Genomic DNA, 20,810 nt, shown 5'->3' with positions numbered 1-20,810 from the left:
TCATCTCACCTGAGGCTTCATACATCTTGCATCTCCACGATTTACCAAACTTGGATAAAGGCAAAAAAGATAAAGGGGGCTAGTACTTCACACTAGGAGTAATTTTTAGGTTGCATGACAGAAACCAAATAAGTGGACTATAGGTTTCACAACTGTAAATCTGGTGCAAACAAAAGAGATTAGGAAATGATTAAACAACAAAGACTGTGACAGAGGAAAACTAAGAAAAAGTGGAGCTGTTTCATAGGAAGGAGTCAGTGAAGATTTTATGGAGGAAAGGAGCCCTTAGCCAGGTCTCAATTTGGATGGGACCTGGACAAGAAGATGCATGGTACACCCATTCCAGACTAAATCATAGAGATAAGAATGAAGCTGTCTTGGGACCAGAGAGGAGACAGGCCAGCAAGGTAAAAATGAGAGTATGATGGGAACAGTGAAAATAAATAATAACAATAAGCTGCATGGGACTTACCAAGTAACAGGCACATTTCTAAGTGATTTATATTGTCACCACATTCTGGCAGAAATTCTGAAACTTAAGCACAGTTAAATGATCTGCCCAAAGTCACACAACAGATAGTGTTAGAGCTGGGATTTGGAACCTATGAAGTATGATTCCAGAGTTTGTTCAATTAACCACTACAATGATACATTAAAGGAAAAGCATATTCAAGCAAAGACATATAGATACCACTTCTCTGTAGTCAACAATTAAGCTTTTCAATGCAAATTAAGAGAAAGCGAATATGTAGGAAAAATAGGTAAAAACTAGGCATAGCCTATAACTGGTCGAGATTTATAAAATTTATTACTTATGGGCAATGTGATTTACTATAAACTATAAATAAATTGAAATATATTTTAATTATTTTTATTGGAGTATATTTGCTTTACAATGTTGTGTTAGTTTCTGCTGTACAGCAAAATGAATCAGCTATACATATATATATATCCCCTCTTTTTTGGATTTCCTTCCCATTTAGGTCACCACAGTGCATTAAGTAGAGTTCCCTGTGCTATACTTTAAAAGAATTAACAGCACTTACAACACACTTTAAGTGGACCTATTAAATTTATATCCTTTTAATTCATAATCTGATCACTTAGAAAAATTAAGTGGAAAATTTCAAAGATTTCTAATTACCCTTTTTATCCTAATCTTCATATTACATAAAGTTTGATATACTATTATTAAACAGAGGTTAAAACTATGCACACACACAGCTACATCTATACACACTACATATTTAAGAGCAAAGGTGGGTAGTCAGCTCTGTCTCCATTGACTCTTTATTTTAGGTAATTTTAAGATAATAACATGTAGGAGGTGATATACAGTATTACTATCCCAAAAATCTATACTAAGAAGTGTTATCCACAATTACCATTGTTCAATTTGGCATACTAAGATATATGGTAGTATCTGAAATATGTTTAAGGATTACATTTAAAGTTTAAGACATTAATTTTCAAACCACATATATTTTTCTATACCTATCTATCATATATGACAAACTGCAACCATTGTAATATAATGGCAGTGTTCTTATAATTAAAGACAAATGCTTTTCTGCTTTAAATACCTTGATTTTTCTATTAAACAATGACCACTTAGTTGGAAAATGTGAATAGTGTGTGTAAAATTTTGATTTAAACCTTCCCCCACTTCTTTCTAAAGACAGCAGCCAAAAAACTGAATAAGTCAGGGTGCCTTTGAAGATATTTAATTAAAATCTAATCCCACATTCTTAAAAGCTCACATAAATTAAGCTGTCATTCAGGAGATTTATGCATTCACATTTGCATATTACGTACAATTCATCAATTACTCATGTTTGAAAGCAATGCCTTTCCCAGGGTGCTGAACTGCCAACAGTGCCAACAGGCACGTGCAACCCACAAAACCATACCTACTGGTACCTTGGAGAAAGCCACCTCCATATGGTCCTTCATTTGCACATCCACAGAGCTCCAAGCACACTTAGAAAAATATGACCATGGTTTGATGGATTCTATTCAGCTGAATTCGACAGAGATGAACATTTTACTTAATCTTGGTGCAATTGTATAGTGGTGGCAATTCAACAATCCTTCTTCCGCTCATGGCAAGTTTTAAGATTGCAGTAAAGATACAGAATCGTTGCTGAGCTTCAGCATCACCAGTCAAAACAGTTAAGCTAATATTCTCTGCAAGTTGATAGAAGGCAACCATTTGTTTAGCATGGCATATTTGAGAAAGGTAAAAAAAAGTAACAAATATATACCTGTGTGTGTGCATACATACATAATACATAGATACACATACACACAGAGAGACAGAGAGACTTGAAGGTGAAAATATCAAAGTGTGCAGTGGCTCATTCAGAACACTTGGAAAGTTTTAGATGTGGCGAAAATAAAATGCCCATAACTTTTCCAGACTGTGTTTTTTCCTAAATACTATTTTTGGGAAAAAATGGCAACTCTTTAATAGCACAATGTCTACAAGCAAACAGATGCAAAGACACATTTTCCCCATGAGCTATAAGCTGTTACAAGATACCTTTAACTTTTTATACACACTGAGAAAAGAGGTCACTCTAGTAGTCCCAAAGGGAAAATGGTACACTTATAAGACACGATATATAAGAAAAAGAAACACAGAACCCAAATGACATAATGGGGTAAGCTCAGCTACTGCCACAATATTTTACATGAACCTATTCCTTAATAGTCAGTATAATTGTTTTAGAATTCCAAACAACTGCTTGCTTTAAAAAGTGAGGCCTGAACCAGGGACATTTCTCCTTTCATACGCAATGCCTTCTCCCCTCTTTCTAAAATCTGTCACCAATTCCTTTATCGTTTAGACATCCAGAAAACTTCCAAAACTTAGAGCAACTGGTAAATTTAAATGATCTTCTCTCATTTATTTTATATAAGTTATAAGCCTGTGTACTTGCACATGTGCATACTGCAGCTAATGTTCAGCAAATGACTCATAAAAATTCAACTCTGTAAGGATGTTTTGAGTGCCCACTATGCACAAGGCACTGTGTTAGATGTTGTGGGGAGTATAAAGATGCATTATACATGGTCAGAACTCAAAATATAATAAGAAAATTATACATGTACACTAAGGACTAAAATACTGGCATAAACAATGCATTTCGAGGACAAAAAGAGAGAAATATTCATCCTGAGGAGACCAAAGGGGGTGGCATTTGATCTGGTCCTTAAAGATGAGTATGACAAATGTGAAGATTGTTTCATAAATGTGCATGCCTTGTAGAGAGGCCATGCTAATCTTTCTGTGTATCATTCCAATTTTAGTATATGTGCTGATAGAAAAAAAACACATAATCAAAACTAGCTTGAGAATCCAGCTAGTGTTCAAAGCAGGAAAAAAACCAACACAAATATATGAGATAAACATTGTATCTTCTAATTATATACTATTTTCCATGGTACATACAGCTGGTTTAGTATAAACTGTGCTTTTACATATATCAAACATTGACCATTAGCCAGTCTTAATGTCAATTGCCATTGGGTATTAACTTGTTGCTGAACATTAGTTGGAATATAAAGACAGCAATAATAGTGAATTTATTCTATCAGAAAACAATATCTGCCTTTTATTCCTATCATCCTCTTCAATTTTCAAAATCCTGATTTCCCCCAACAGGTAATAGTATTAAGTGTGTATTACTTTTGTCATATAAATTTAATGTAAAACATTCCTATAAGAGGCAGTATGTTTAGTATCTGGAATGGGAGTAAATAGTACTGTAGAATAGAAGATTCAGTGTGTGTGTGTGTGTGTGTGTGTGTGTGTGTGTGTGTGTGTGTGTGTAATGTCACTCTCTCTGGCTGCAATTTAACCCTGAGGAAAAGTATTTGAGTTTGGTTCTGAACGAAAAATATCTGTCATGAGTTACCAGGTTCAGTTAACAATGTTAGCAAAACAACTGATATTCAATGTGTCCAATGCTCTAGCATTCAGTGCTTGTTAGTTTTACAAGCTTTCTTCAAATCCTCCATCTCTGAACCCCGTAAAACCTACATGGGTTTTAATTATGATCAAGAAGCTGTCAGAAAAAATCTATATGGACAGATTTTTAGAATAACTAATTATTCATTGTAACAATTCAACTAATTAAATAATGTCTGAAATATGTTATTTTAAATAATGCAGTGTAGTGGGGACATGTACAACATAAGGTGATTATATCTGAACAGTTAGTGATCATTTACTGTTATAATGTTTTTGCCTTACAGGACAAAAACAGGTCTTTACTTAAATCATAACTGCTATTTACAACTGAAAGTTGTCTTATTACACTACCTCTCCCTAAGTGAAGAATAATGTATCATGCTGCCATATGTCTCTTTTCAAGAAATATTTATCCCTTCTTTCAGGAAAAAAAAAGACTATACCCCCACAACTTTATTTCTTCAGACGAACACAGCCCTAATACTGAATAATGTCTTATTGAATGATTAGAAAATAGTTCTTCATTTCCTATGCTTACTGTGGTAAAATCCTTATTTCATATAGGGAGGAAAATGTTTCCTAGGTGAAAAATCATAGCAGAATTCAAACCAAAGAGAATTCAAGTTTTGTTAATAAATAAAACTGCCATAAATCCAAATAACAAGGCTGACATTTTACCAGATATATAACATTCCATCCTAAGTTACTCATTATTCTAAACATTAATTAAAACTAACTAGTGAATTAAAAGGTATTTTAAGCCAGAAATAAAGAGGGAAAAAAGTCTCACAAACAATCACTATAAATAAAATATTAAAGTGGCAAAACTCACAAGGTTGTCAGTGTTCTAAGTTTATTTTTAAACATATCTTAAGGATAGGTATAGTATAAAAATATTTTATGCTAGGAATGAGTGAACTGAATGAGATATCTGCTCAGTTTAGAGGCTATTTTGATATACTGGTTTTGTTCTAGTTCAATAGTTATAGAAAATCTATAAATTCATTTCCAGTTCTGAGTCATTGGATTAAAAAATTTTAGCTCAGCTTGTGATTTAGTAAAAATAATAATGATAATAATTTGGAGGTTTGGATTCCACCAACTAGTAAGGCTTACTGCATTTTTAGATCATAATTTAGTTTAGCTCAAATCCTTATTTTAGATAATAGCAAAGAGCTAGACTAATGACTAAATTATAGCACTGTACAAAAATATCTCTTACCTTTTGACATATAATGTGTATTTTAAGTTAAGCATAATATCTTCCACATTGTATTAATTTTTATTTTACTTCCTCTTTATATTTTCTATCTAACAAAACTGTCCTAAAATTAACTTGTGCAACAAATATGCTACATGATAGTGGTCTTCAAGAATCTGATGATGTTATTATATGACATATGGCTGGCAGTGTGACTTCTGTGTTGGAAAAGGTATCACCTAACAAGAAAGATAAATGTCCTGTCCACTGTGAAACTCTATTATATGTTGTTTAGGCAAGAAAGTCATTGAAAATGACAGAAGGTATGTCAATCAAAATATAGATATTAAAAATCCTTAAATACATATATTGATAATCCATACTGTGCTAAAAGAAGCACAATAAGCAGAATATTTTCTAAATTATAACTTTAAAGAAGGTCATAATTCTTGCCCCAGGCACACCTAAATATGAAACCTTCTTACTACTTTTTTGCAACAGCCTCACCATAAGCACCCATCAATTTTGCTGTCCAGAATGTTGTTTCAATCAAAATAAGATTAACAGTGCCACAGTAGAATATCAATGAAATATCTAACTTACTGAGAGCATCTGTCAGGATAGAAAGAGACAGAGTTTCGGTAGGGAACACTGTTAAGTTCCTATTTTCAAAGTTGGAGAATAAGGCAATAACAATCTCACTTCATTCAATTTGATATAGCAAATGCTTATTGAATTAATAATATTTACCATTGGTTAGCACTCATTATCAATCTAGTAGAATTTGGAAACTTTACACAAAAACATAGGTGCATGCATAAAATATGTATATATGTGTGTATATACATTTCCACATCACTAGAACCTAGTAGAATTCGTGGCACATGGTAAACACTTAATAAATGTTTATTGAATGATGTAATGATTTAGTCCACTTTAATTTTCCACAGGTAACTCCCTAAAAATGTATTGTCACATCTCTTCTACCAACAATGTTATCTTTGTGAGGCTTACTGCGGACTGGGGGTTAAAATGGAGGACATTAAATATGTCTTCTTCCAACTGCTGGTCCTTATCGCTTTGTCCTTACCCTTCCCTTCCTAAGCCACACAGGCTAAATAAACAGCTAAGTCTTTAACTTCCAACATATTAGACAATATCACATTATAACTGTCTTTTGGGTTTTGTTGGATTTTGAATACAAGTCTTTAACATGATGACAAGACACAGTCCCTAACCTTGTTTGGTGGGTGCATTAATTTCTAGGAGTAACAAGCTTGGAATCAGCATAGAGAGTGGTATTTTACAGATGCCTTAACTAGAAATAAGTTCATATCTTTAGCAAAAACTCAAAAAAGAATTGGTAATATGCCCACTAGCTTTCAACTGACATAATGAAGAGAGTCCCTGACATCTTAAAAGAAGGAGTTAGAATTAAATAAGTGAAGACATGCTCAGTTAAAAATGGAATAAGGACAAATGATAAATGGCATATCAATAAATAATAACAAGAAAATAATAAGATGAATAAAATGGGCAATAGCTTACAAAGTTACAAATGTAGGCAAATGAAGAGGAGAGCTCCCTAAATGACATCCAAGTACTTAGAACATTACTGTAGTCAGCAATACTCTAACACCAAAATGTAAACATACAGCTCTATATATTTCATGGTGTTCTGCTTATATTCTATTTTATTATTCAAGCACAAATGAACTTGACTCATAACCATTGACAGTTACTATATACTTCTAGATTGAAAATACTGTCCAAATAAGAATGCAGTATCCAAGGCTTGCTCTGGTAATTCTTTCACATCTTTCATTCTTAAGCAGAATTGGAACTTTCTAACCACTTCTGGTTGCTGATAACAAGAAACAATAAGATATTACTTAGGAAAAAAGAAAAGAGAGTTCAGCATAATTTCTGCTGACACCATGATTTCACCCTTAGAACATTTTCTAAATTACAAGGTTAGGTATTTGAAGCCAGTTACCCCAACGTGTAAAATAGCCTTATGAGCTTGAAGAAGCCTCACCAACCATATTCTGTCTATCACTATAAAGTACCAACCCCACTTCTACCATTCAACAACTTATCCATGTAGCCTACTACTTTCATCTGCAATGTTAGATTTGCATTTAGATTGTGCAGCCATGGGGAACCATATAGCACAGTCTTTAACACCTCCAGCTTCCTTGACCCAAATTGGCAAAATAAAATGAATTTATCAAGGTCTTCAAAGGTCATAGTATAGGAAATCAGTAACATATAAGCAAAACAAATTCATTATCCCATTTTTGTGTTTACTATACAGAGAGGCCCAACTGCAAAGCTCTTCAGGTCATTCATTCTGAAAAAAACATTGAAAATGAATATATTAAAGCAATCTTTCTATGTATTGAGATTAAAAGTAGGTAATTCTTTTTGAAGTAACAGATACTCTAAACCACCTTTTTAAAGCTTGTAGGAATCAAGCCAGGGCACAGAACACTTAAGGCATCAATGTGATATCCCACAACATTATGTACACATCTCTTCCAGGTTGTCAAAATTATGGCCAGTTTCATTGGATCTGGTGCCCTTTACTTCAAAGAACCTACAGATATCTGTCAGAAACTATGGTATCTGGAAGTGTATTCTGCTAGTCAAGAATGTCACAAATTCAAAGCCAAAGTCTTGGGTGCACCATGCATTTAAGCATGATCTGATGGACACCACAGGTTCCTTTCAAAACGGAGCTGCTGGGAACATGCAAGTATCCCTGACAGTATCAAGACAGAGGGTTTGCAAAGGAAGCAAATATAGCTCACCTCTTTTTTGGACATGGAAATCTCTGTCCATACCTCTTTTCTGAAAGGATAGAAGAGTTCCAAATATACTAAAAATTTCCATTTGTGCATTTTGATTAAGTTGAACTTTATGACATTATCAAATATTTTGTTATTTGTCTCTCTCTGAATTTAAAGCTGTAGTATATTTCAAGTTTTATATTTTCACTAGAGTAAAAAATCAAATATTGTCATGGAAGAAAAACTATCCATACTTTTTCTTTCAGAGAAAAACAGTAATGTAAATTTATAAAAATTGTTTAGTTTTGAATTATGATTTGTAGAAATTTAGGAGTCAAGAAAAAGCATAATACTGAGCTCAGCTCTGTTCTTTTCTTAATAATATATATTTCTTTTCTTATTGACATTTTGACTTTCAGTCATTCTTATTCATTGTAAGCCTTCCTATTCTTAGCAGCTAAAAGCCTTTCATCCTTCTGAGGCCACGCTATTCTCTATCTTTTTCTATACCTGTCTTAAGGCATTTACATTTCTTACCTTTTATTTAATCAATACAGAAATACATGAATTATTTCTCATATTAGATTCAAGGGGCAAGCAGGAAAAACATGTGCCTCCATATACTTCTATAATGTCCAGTACAGTTCTTTCAATATTATCATATACATGAAAATAAAATCATACACATATAATAGGCTTAAAGATAGTTAACGTGTTTTTCAAGGTATAATAATTAACAGAATTGTTCAGGGAATGGAATATTATAGATAGTATGTCATAGAGCTTTGCTGAATCTGCTCAAAATGACTATTTAAATTATGCTTAAAGTCCTATAGTTTAATATCTTTAGAAATATGTTAGAACAATTTCCTACTTTTGCAAATACAAGCTTATAAATAAAATGGAACCTTTCTCAGATGACCAGAGATCTTGCTATAGCTTAGTGTCATCACTCTGAACATAACTAAACATTGTGCCATAAAGATGCAGAGAGCAAATAAAATTGAAATGAAATGTGTACTGATGCCAAGGTACTTCTTGAATTGCCTTATCTTGCCATATTCTCCTCAAAGTTAAGTACAACTCCCCAGAGAAATTTGTTTAATTGAGGATTTAAAGTAGTTGTTTTTCAGTTAATCATGGTTCTGCTGTAATATTACCAAGCATTTCCAACCAGCTCTACAGAATGAGCAAGGCATCCATATACCATTTAAAAATATATACTATGCAAGTATATATGTATGTAAACTTATAAATGTATAAATACATATATACAAAATTTAAAAATGTATAAATACATATATATATAAAAACATATAATATAAATACATATATATATACAAAATCATTCAAAATCATTATGATAGGAAACAGCTTATAATGATGAATAGGCATTCTGCAATTCTTCATTGTATTGTGGACTTGTGAATTTATTTGCCAAAAGGAGTGAAGAATGTATTAATTAGGTGAACAATACATGTACAATCCCCATCCTGCAAAAATGCTCTCATTTCAATGGGAAAATCTCACAATGACAACTGATTTTCAAATTTCAGTTTTGTATTCTCTACTATTCATTTCCCATTCATCATCTGCATTAATTTCACTCTATTCATTCTGCTTTTGTGTCAATATAATGCAAAAATATAACAACCAAAACATCACTCCAAAGGAAGGAATTTATTCTAAGGATAAAGTTTGTTTTATACAAAAATACATTTATGAGAAATATAAAGAAACTATTCAAGTCAGAGTGAGCTACTGAGTTACTCATATATTTATAGTTTAATCTGTTATTTTCCTTCTCTTTCATTCTCTATCTTATAACATTTGTTTTTATATCATAAATTTTTTTCAATTAAATGAAAAATGAACAACACTTTTTTGTCTACACATATAGATGGGATCTCTTCAATAACATCTCTATGTGGATAACCTCCCATAATCTGTACATAAAGGTTTTTGGTCAAGGTCATGCTAATACTTTCCAAAATAATTATCTTTTTGCTAAGAAGTTCTGAGTTTATATTATTTTTTCATACATGATAGAGAAAACTTATCCAAATGAATAAGAGACCAAAGATTTGAAAGGGTAAATGTCAAAAGCAAATTAGACCTCTGATGACATGAACTCCAAGGAAAATCAAATACAATACTTCTTCTATGAATGTGTAATTGCATACCAGAAAGTATAGAATAAGATAAACATTTTTCTGTTTGTTTTTCACTTTCACAGAAACTCCATCACTATATGCTTTTAGATGGCCACATTTTGCTGACATTTACAAACATTTCATGTTGATCTTACATGGGTCACATCAATCATCTATACAGTTTCAATGACACTTTGTTAAATAAACTGTCATGAAAGATTTATAGAGAATTTGATAAAAGTAAAGAAGATGTAGTTTAGCTTTTAAAGATGCATTACTCCTTTTCTGAGGGGTAATATCACTTTGAAAATACCACTAAGCTTTTCTAGCAATAAGTAAAGAAAGCAAAAAAAAATCCTTTTCTCCCATACTTTTATTTGCATAACATTCTTCTTGCAAACATAGAAGGTGGGAGTGGGAAAGAGAACCATCTCAATTCAATGCTCCTTAGATTTAATGGTTATGCATTGATCCCATTTTAAGAAATATTACATGTAAGTTAACATCATTCAAAATTTATCACTAAAGAATAATTAAATAAATATGACTCCTTAATCCATTCATGCAAACAAGTGCTTCTCTCAAACACTTGAATATTGTATTTTGAATTGGATGGTATATGATGACAAAAATGACACAAATTATTCCTCACACATTATTGAGGCATTCAAGAGGGTTACACTGGAATTCAGTGTAAAAAGCTACACTGGAATTCACAGATTTTTTTTAGCATGAATAATTACAATATGAGACCATTTAATTTAATTTTAAGCTAGCAGCTGCCTTAAGCACCTGGCTAGTTTTGTTGTTTGTTTTTTTCATGAAATTAAAAATGGGTATTACTTTGACTTAGACTTGTAAAGTAAGTCTAACTCTAGAGGCTGAGGCTCTAGTAGGCAAGCAATAATGAAGCCATGTTATGTTCACAATTATATATCTCATTGTGGTGGGAGAGTAGGCAATAAAGATTTTGTTAACATCATGGATCTAATTTTTTTTCATTTTACATGTGAATTTGTTGAAAATTACTAATTTAGAATATAATTCCAAATTGTGGTACTGTTCTAGACTCCCTTGTAAGTTTCCTTGCCTAATGATCTATTGATATTTGCTGAGATATTTCCTTTGCTATCACTTCTCAGGAAAAATTTAAAATCTTTCAGATCACTGGGTTTTGTTGCCTGTAAAACAAGGATACACTCTGATAATGAATAATTTATAATCTAAAAATTTCAGATGCTTATATTTAAGATAGTAAACAATACATGCTAGAACCCAAGAATATAAATGCTTAGTACAATATTTTGCATAGTTAAATGCCTACTATTTATTCAGTATTAAGGAATGTACTGGTTATGTTTCTAAAGATGACATTTGACCTGTTGTATAATCACATATGTGTTTTAAAAATAAGCTCTATTATACTAGAATTCAATTCCATAATTGGCTAGAGTACACTAAGCATTTTTTATGAAAAGAAAGCCCAGAGAAAGCTTATATTTTAAACAGAGCATGCATAATTCGTTTACACATAGCAGTTTGAAATTTAGTAATCTTATAGTAATTAAATAATATTGTATACAGAGATATGTAAAAAATCTTTTTCTATTTCAAAGGCTAAATTTCTCCTCTGATAGCATTTACTAAATTATTGTTACACATTTTAGTGCCAAATATCTTTTTTGTAAGTTTCTTTCTTTAAGAAACCACTATGATCCCTAACATGTTTTACTCATGTGACAGTAGGCTGAGGTTTTGGGCTTTTGATTCTCTTTTATTTTTAAGTAACCAGATCTTCATTTGTTATGAAATCAAGGGAGAAGTTTATCTCTTAGAAGAAAATATAGTCAGAATTCTCTATGATATAAATCTCAGCAACATCCTTTTTGACCCACCTCCTACAGAAATGGAAATAAAAACAAAAATAAACAAATTGGACCTAATGAAACTTAAAAGCTTTTGCACAGCAAAGGAAACCATAAACAAGAGCAAAAGACAACCCTCAGAATGGGAGAAAATATTTGCAAATGAAGCAACTGACAAAGGATTAACCTCCAAAATATACAAGCTGCTCATGCAGCCCAATATCAAATAAACAAACAACCCAATCCAAAAATGAGCAGAAGACCTAAACAGACATTTCTCCAAAGAAGATATACAGATTCCCAACAAACACATGGAAGGATACTCAACATCACTAATCATTAGAGAAATGCAAAACAAAACTACAGTGAGGTATCACCTCACACCTGTCAGAATGGCCATCATCAAAAAATCTACAAACAGTAAATGCTGGAGAGAGTGTGGAGAAAAGGGAACCCTCTTGCACTGTTGGTGGGAATGTAAATTGATACAGCCACTATGGAGAACAGTATGGAGGTTCCTTAAAAAACTAAAAATGGAACTACTATACGACACAGCAATCCCAGTACTGGGCATATACCCTGAGAAAACCATAATTCAAAATGAGTCATGTATCAAAATGTTCATTGCAGCTCTATTTACAATAGCCAAGACATGGAAGCAACCTAAGTGTCCATCGACAGAAGAATGGATAAAGAAGATGTGGCACATATATACAATGGAATACTACTCAGCCATAAAAAGAAACAAAATTGAGTTATTTGTAGTGAGATGGATGGACCTAGAGGCTGTCATACAGTGTGAAGTAAGTCAGAAAGAGAAAAACAAATGCCATATGCTAATACATATATATGGAATCTAAAAAAACAAAAATGGTTCTGATGTACCTAGGGGCAGGACAGGAATAAACATGCACACATAGAGAATGGACTTGAGGACAGGAACAGGGGAAGGGTAAGCTGGGACGAAGTGAGAGTGTGGCATGGACATATATACACTACCAAATGTAAAATCGATAGGTAGTGGGAAGCAGCCACATAGCACAGGGAGATCAGCTCGGTGCTTTGTGACCACCTAGAGGGATGGGATACGGATGATGAGAGGGAGACACAAGAGGGAGGAGATATAGGGATATATGTATATGTATGGTTGATTCACTTTTTTATAAAGCAGAAACTAACACACCATTGTAGAGCAATTATACTCCAATAAAGTTGTTTAAAAAAAGTAATTATATCAAAGTAATGGTACACTAAAAGTTACATATCAAAAGAAGGATCTATTATAATTCTATAAATGTCTTCAAAGTAATGAATATGCTCAATTAAAATCATATGTGTGGATTGAAAAGAAAAAAAAACAGAGAAGTTTCTGAGTTGTTAAAATTGAAGGGGGAGCAACTTGATTTTCAAATTAAGTCTTGACTAGCAATTCAATTGCACAAACACATTTTGAGAATCACTGGACAATTTTACAGTAAAGGGTAAGTAATGAGGACATTATTAATATCATACAAAGGCAGCTTCTTATTATAGTTCTATATATAAAAATACATTCATTATCTTGTGCATGGCATTTTTATTTTATCAAAAATTTTTTTGAGTAAAGGAACTTAACTTTGGGACTAGAAATAGCTAAGTATGCTACTTAATAGCACCAGATTTGCACACTTACTATCATATCAGAGATGGTTTCGTTACAAAAGTGTTGCAATTCTAATCATTAAATGTGCTAAAATGAAATTTAGGAGACTCTTATTTCAAGTAAAACTAAACATTATCTAAGAAAGCAGAAACTACAAAGAATGAACCAGGGCATTTTCATTATCTTTAATATTTACAAGTTAAGTTTGCTAAGTTAAAAGTCAGTGAAATATATCTGTATCCGACATTAATTTGTCACACAAACTTAGAGGTTAGTAAAATATGTTTGAATCCTCATGAATCCAAATGAGCAAACATATAAAGCCTACAGCATGGTGTCAGGTACACAGTGAGTGCTCAAAGGTTGTTTTTAAATAACTGAAGGATTCTCTCAGAAAGCATTTGAAAGAAACAGTTAAAATTCTTGCAAAAGTATAATTAATCTTTTCATAAATATTTTTGAGAAGCATCCAGATGCCTTATAATGGTCCTTAAGAGTTTATACAGCTTCTAAGTTTCATTAGGTCCCATTTGTTTATTTTAGTTTTTATTTTCATTACTCTTGGTGGTGGGTCAAAAGGGATATTGCTGTGATTTATGTCAGAGTGTTCTCCCTATGTTTTCCTCTAAGACTTTTATACTGTCCAGTCTTACATTTAGGTCTCTAATCCAGTTTGAGTTTATTTTTGTGTATGGTGTTAAGGAGTGGAAACCATAAACAAGACGAAAACACAACCCTTAGAATGGTAGAAAATATTTGCAAACGAATCAATGGACAAGGGATTAATCTCTAAAACATACGAACAGCTCATGCAAGTCAATATCAAAAAACAAATTATCAAATCCAAAAATGGGTGGAAGATCAAAAAGACATTTCTCCAAAGAAGACACACAGATGGCCAACAAACACATGAAAAGATGCTAAACATCACTAATTATTAGAGAAATGCAAACTAAAACTACAATGAGGTATCACTTCACACCAGTCAGAATGGCCATCATCAAAAAATCTACAAACAATAAATGCTGGAGAGGGTGTGGAGAAAAGGGAACCCTCTTGCATTGATGGTGGGAATGTAAATTGATATAGCCACTATGGAGAACAATATGGAGGTTCTTTAAAAAACTAAAAGTAGAATTACCATATGACCCAGCAATCCCAGTACTGGGCATATACCCAGAGAAATCCATAATTCAAAAAGACACATGCACCCCAATGCCCCAATGTTCATTGCAATATTATTTACAATAGCCAAGTCATGGAAGCAACCTAAATGCCCATCCACAGAGGATTGGATAAAGCCATAAAAAGGAATGAAACTTGATCATTTGCAGAAATGTGGGTGGACCTAGAGACTGTCATACAGAATGAAGTAAGTCAGAAGGAGTAAAACAAATATCATATATTAATGCATATATGTGGAATCTAGAAAAATGGTACAGATGAACCTGTTTGCAAGGCAGAATTAGAGACACAGAAGTAGAGAACAAACATATGGACACCAAGGGGGAAAAGGTGGGGTGGGATGATTTGGGAGATTGGGATTGACATATATACACTAATATGTATAAAATGGATAACTAATGGGAACCTGCTGTATTAGCACAGGGTACTCTACTCAGTGCTCTGTGGTGACCTAAAGGGGAAGGAAATCCAAAAAAGAGGGTATATATGTATACATATGCCTGATTCACTTCGCTGTACAATAAAAACTAACACAACATTGTAAAACAACTATAACCCAGTAAAAAAATGGAAAATAAAATAAAAAGTTTATACAGCTTCTATAAATATCTCTTCCAATCTACAACTTAAGCTTCTTAGGGAAGCAAGTTTTACAGGGTAAAACGTGTGTTGTAAAACAACTGAAGAACAAGATAGCATGTTACTTTCAGTCTGTGGTGAAAAAAATGTTTATTTTTGGAATATTTACACGACTTAAAACCAATTATTTGTGATTAAAACCATCCCTCTTATTTATTTTACTTTAAAATTGTTTAAGCCCTTATATAATAAGTAATGCATCTATATAGTAAATTTTGCCTCACATGCTTAACCTTTTATCTTTAAAGAAATCTTTATAATTGTTTCCAATTATACTATATCTGGCTCTTTCTATTACAAATTCTTTGGTACAGACTTGAACATGAAACCAACTTCTACAACCCATTATAATAAATATCTCATTTACAGAAGCTGAATATTAATTGAGAACCAAAACGCTGTATTATTTCATGACCATATCGTCCCTGTCAGAAGTCCTAAGACGACCTACTATTAGTTTCCCCTCAGGAATAAAACTGTATTCTTTAGCTTGCATCAAAAAACAGGCCACAACCAAGACAAATGTACTTTTTTGCTATATTTCTTCAGTCCATTATCTCCTTCATTAATCACATTCTATCAGCCCCTGACTGGGTGAGCAGCTTGATTTCCAGATTGCGTGTTACCCTTTCACATTACTCACAGGGTCTTAATCTAGTCCTGTTTAAAGACTTACAAATCCTATCATGAATGTCAAATTGAAAAATCTTTTTTGACTTGGAGCTTTTTCCAATATTTAGCTTTTTAATGAAAACTTTATTATGTAAAATATGACACAAAAAGAGCATAAAGTATAAAATATCCTGAAAAGTAAGAAGAGTTTGGATAGTTCAATTATAAGTTTAGACTCTGATACAGTAAAAAGAGCAACGTATAAGAAAGAGAGTCTAAAACCAAAATTTCTCTTTCATGTAATTTGTCAATCAAATTTACTGGAATGATTTGGAATGGACTAAAATATAATTACTAAATGAAATGAGGTGTTTTATTTAAAACTGACCACTGTGTAGTTTCATATTGGTAAGTATTGCTGGGGACAATCCACTTTGGGGATCTGCCATCCCCCAAACAAACACCAATGGGTATAAAATGTTCACACTTCTCTCACCAGACTAAACCTTAAAGTGTTAGCTTCAGAATCTTTGTACTTTCTGCTGTCTCTGCCTAAAATATTCTTACCCAATATTTAGGCTGCTTGCCACTCGTTTTATTCAGGCTCAAATGCTACCTCATCAGAAAAGCCTTCTCTAACCACCTAATTGAAAAACTATCCCAAAGACATTTTCATTTTTCTCTGCCTTATTTTTCCTCATAGTACTTATCTCATATGACTTATAAGTTATTTGTTTACTCATTTATCATTTGTCTCCCTCAACTGTAATGTAAATATAATTTTGTTTTGTTCATTATTACATTTCTGTGCCTAGAACTAAACCTAGCACATGCGATCAATAGATAATTTTAACTAGTAAATAAGTAAACTTGAATTTAGTAGATTTTCTTTAGGTACATTCTACACTTAAATTTACACAATAGTATAAGTTAAACTGATTGTGAGATTCTTGCATGTAGGTGACCTTGTCCCTGAATGTCTAGCTGCTCTCAATCAGTCATAACTAAGCACAGTTAATCCTGTAACAGGCCATGCCTCACGAAGCTTTCTCACAGTCTGGCTGAGATAACAGGCCATGTAGTACTCTGATCCCAACCACTTCTGTTACTTACAGAATTGCTATCTGTCCTCCTGACCCAGAATTCCTTGAGTACCACAGGCTGCTGAGATGACATCTTACTTCCTCCTCCTTTTTCCATAAGCATAAGTCTGCATTCTGAATAAATTATTGAAACTCTCAAGCTCTCATCCTCATATTCAATTCCATAGGTATAGGGAGGCAGAAGACAGTGATATTATAACTACATTTGACTACATATCATATAATATTCAAACTGCAGAAAACCAGAGATTAAGAAAGATACCTGGATATGTCAGGTTGCAAAAAAAACTTGCCTGTAGAACAGCAAAGAGTTATATCTGACTTCTGCTCAGAAGTCATGCAAGCAAGCAGAGAGTGAAGTGAAATATTTGAAGTGTTGAAAGAAAAAGCCCACCAAACTAGAATTCTGTATTCTGTAAAATTATCCTTCAAAAGTAAAGGAGAAATAGACTTTCTCAGACAAACAAAAATTGAGGAAATTTGCTGCCAGTAGACCTGGCTTGCAAAAAAGTTAAAATAGGTTAATCAGAAAGAAAGAAAATTATGTACGTCAGAAACTCAGTCTACATATAGAAAAGATAAGTATTAGAGAAGGAATAAATGAAGGTAATATAAAACCTTAACACTTCTTATTCTTAATTTAGCTAATAGATAACAGTTTGTTCAAAACAATAACAATGTATTCAATGACTATAGCTTATATATAACTGAAATGAATGACAGTAATAATACAAGGGACAGGAGGAAGGAATTAGAAATATTTTGTTATTATAAGGTAGTTGCCCTACCTAGGAAGTAGTACAATGTTATTTGAAAGTAGGGTTGTGTTTGTTTAAAATGTATGTTCCATTACACTAGAACAACTGCTAAATGATGTTAAAAAAAGTATAATTGATTTGCAAAAGAGGAGAGAAAATTAAATGATATAAAGTGCTCAATAAAGGGAATTCCCTGGTGGTGCAGTGGTTAAGAATCCACCTGCCAATGCAGGGGACATGGGTTCAATCCCTGCTCTGGGAAGATCCCACATGCCACAGAGCAACTAAGCCTGTGTGCCACAACTACTGAGCCTGCACTCTAGAACCCAAGGGCCACAAATACTGAGCCCATGTGCCACAACTACTGAAGCCTGCACACCCAGAGCCAGTGCTCCACAACAAGAGAAGCCACTGCAAGGAGAAGCCCGCACACTGCAACAAAGAGTAACCCCTGCTCGTCACAACTAGAGAAATCCCGCGTGCAGCAACAAAGACCCAACACAGCCAAAAATAAATAAATAAATTTATAAAAAATAAAAATAAAAAAAATAAAGTGCTCAATGTAAACCAGAGAATGTAGAAGAAGGGTGAAAGACAAAAATAGGAACAAATAACAAGGACAACAAACAGAAAACAGTTACAAATATGGCAGATATTAATCCAACTATATCACTAATCACTTTAAAGGTCAATGATCTAAAATATGTCAAGTAAAAGAGATTGTCACAGTGAATCAAGGAACAAGACCGAACTATATGTTGTCTACAAGAAATGTACTTTAAATATAAAGACATATGTAGGTTAAAAGTAAAAGGATGGAGAAAGATATACCATGCAAACACTAAACAAAAAAGAGGTGGAGTCACTATATAAATTTCAGGCAGAAGAGACTCCAGAGCAAGGAAAATTATGAGTGATAAAGAGGGCCATTACAAGATGATAAAAGGGTCAATTGTCCAAGAAAACATAATAATACTTAATGTGTATGTACCTAACCCTAACAACAGAGTATCAAAATATGTGAGGCAAAAACTGATAGAACTGCAAGAAGAAATAAATGAATACATTATTATAGTCATAGGCCTCAACACCCCTTTATGAGAAATGGACAGATCCTGCAGGCAGAAAATCAATAAGTACATAGTTGAACTCAACAGCACCAACAATCAACTGGATATAATGAACATCTATAGACTATTTCATCCAACAACAGCAGAATACACATTCTTCTCAAGCTCACATAGAAGATTCACCAAGATAGACCACATTTGGGGCCATAAAATACACCTTAACAAATTTAAAAGTAGAGAAATCATACAATATCAGCTCTCAGACAATAATGGATTTAAAGTAGAAGTCAATAACAGAAAGACAGCTGGAAAATTCCAAACTACTTAGGGATTAAACAACATGCTTCCAAATAACACGTGTCAATGAAGAAGTCTCCAGAGAAATGTAAAAATATTTTAAACTGAATGAAAATGAAAATACAACTTAACAAATTACGTGAGATGCAGTGACTGCATTGTTCAGAGGGAAATTTAGAGCACTGAAAGCATATATTTTTAAAAAGTAAAGATTTAAAATCAATCAGCTAAGTTTCCATTTTATGAAGCTAGAAAAAGAGCAAATTAAAACTAATGTAAGCAAAACATAAAAAATAATTATAAGTAAAGTTGAAATAAAAGAAATTGAAAGAGATTAAATCAATAGAGAAAATCAACGAAATCAAAAGTTGGCTTTTCGAAAAGTTCAATAATATCAATAAGCCTCTAACCAGGTGAACTAAGGAAAAAGAAGACACAACTTAACTGATATGAGAAATGAAAGAGGAGACATCACTACAGATGTCATGGACATAAAAAAGTTTAATAAAAGGATAAAAAAGGAATATTATAAAAAACTCTATGCCTATAACTTTGATAACGTGTATGAAATAGACCAATTCATTAAAAAACACAATCTGCAAATCTCTTACAAAAAGAAATAGATAATCTGAATAGACCTACATCTATTAAAGAAGTTGATCAAGAATTAATAAACTTGCAAAATAGAAAGGCTGAGGTGGGTTCACTGGTGAATTCTACCAAATATTTAAGGAAGAAATTATATAAATATTCCAGTATTTCTTTCAGAGGATAGAAGCAGAGGAAATAACTCAATAACTCATTCTAAGAGGCCAGCATTACCCTAACATCACAACCAGACAAAAACATTACCAAAAAAAAGACTAAATCTCATAATCATAGATGCAAATATACTCAACAAAATATTAGCATATCAAATCCAACAGTGTATAAAAAGAATTTTACACCAAGACCAAATGGGATTTATTCCAGGTATGCAAGGCTGGTTCAACTTTCAAAAATAAATTAATGTGAAATGGAGAGGGTAATCAAGCTGGCAGACTAAGAGGATATGGAGCTCACCTCCCTCACAAACACTACAAAAATACATCTACATGTGGAACAATTCTCCTGGAAAACTAACTGGAAACCACCAGAAGGACTCATGTAAAACTGAGACTGTAAGAAAGATACACATGTGATCAGGTAGGACTGGAAGAAAAGAGATCAGGTCAGGACCTGTACCCCAGAAGGGGACTCAAAGGAAAAGGGAGACTACATGACTGGACACTCTGGAGAGTGAGTGGGTTGAGCCACAGACTAGGCATCCCAGTCCTGGGGTCCTACATGTGGGATACAAACCCCTTTGGCTGATTGGAGAACCACTGTGACAGATAGAAAGGCTGGAGAAGCACAGACTCCACTTGTGAGGAGGGCACAGGTACTGGACTTGACCCCAGGCAAGGCAGAGAGAGATCTGCCATAGCAGCTGCTGCCTCACAACACTCCCCAGTCTGAGCTGAGTGAATACCCAGGCC

The 20,810-nt window shown here is 33.1% G+C and overlaps 1 protein-coding gene and 1 non-coding gene across 3 annotated transcripts in view; both read right to left on the bottom strand.

Moving 5' to 3' along the window:
• The window catches only part of DACH2 (dachshund family transcription factor 2), a 632,729-nt gene that overhangs the window by 411,967 nt on the left and 199,952 nt on the right, over positions 1-20,810 (bottom strand). The window lies entirely within an intron of this gene.
• On the bottom strand, positions 3,233-3,338 carry LOC114906642. Its single transcript, XR_003796464.1, has one exon. It is a non-coding gene; the product is annotated as a U6 spliceosomal RNA (small nuclear RNA).

This window comes from Monodon monoceros, unplaced genomic scaffold (genome assembly GCF_005190385.1).
Source record: "Monodon monoceros isolate NGI ecotype Baffin Bay Population unplaced genomic scaffold, NGI_Narwhal_1 Super_Scaffold_22, whole genome shotgun sequence".
In the NCBI taxonomy this organism is placed as follows: domain Eukaryota; kingdom Metazoa; phylum Chordata; class Mammalia; order Artiodactyla; family Monodontidae; genus Monodon; species Monodon monoceros.
This window is presented reverse-complemented; position numbering and strand designations above follow the sequence as displayed.